This window comes from Penaeus japonicus, unplaced genomic scaffold (assembly GCF_977035675.1).
Source record: "Penaeus japonicus unplaced genomic scaffold, GWHDUDI00000001_assembly GWHDUDI00000007, whole genome shotgun sequence".
NCBI lineage: Eukaryota > Metazoa > Arthropoda > Malacostraca > Decapoda > Penaeidae > Penaeus > Penaeus japonicus.
This window is the reverse complement of record NW_028234409.1, coordinates 17,764,514-17,764,721: the sequence shown is the minus strand read 5'-3', so window position 1 is coordinate 17,764,721 and position 208 is coordinate 17,764,514.

The window sequence follows — 208 nt, the reverse complement described above, 5'->3', positions numbered from 1 at the left end:
GAGAATCTTGAACGGTCAGAGAGCTATGAAACAGGATCAGGTGCGCAGAAGAAGGCGAGAGAGAGAAGGTTCGTCTATGAGAGAGAGAGAGAGAGAGAGAGAGAGAGAGAGAGAGAGAGAGAGAGAGAGAGAGAGAGAGAGAGAGAGAAGAAGAGAGAGGCTAGAGAGAGCGAGAGCGAGGCGAGAGAGAGAGGCGAGAGCTAGAGCG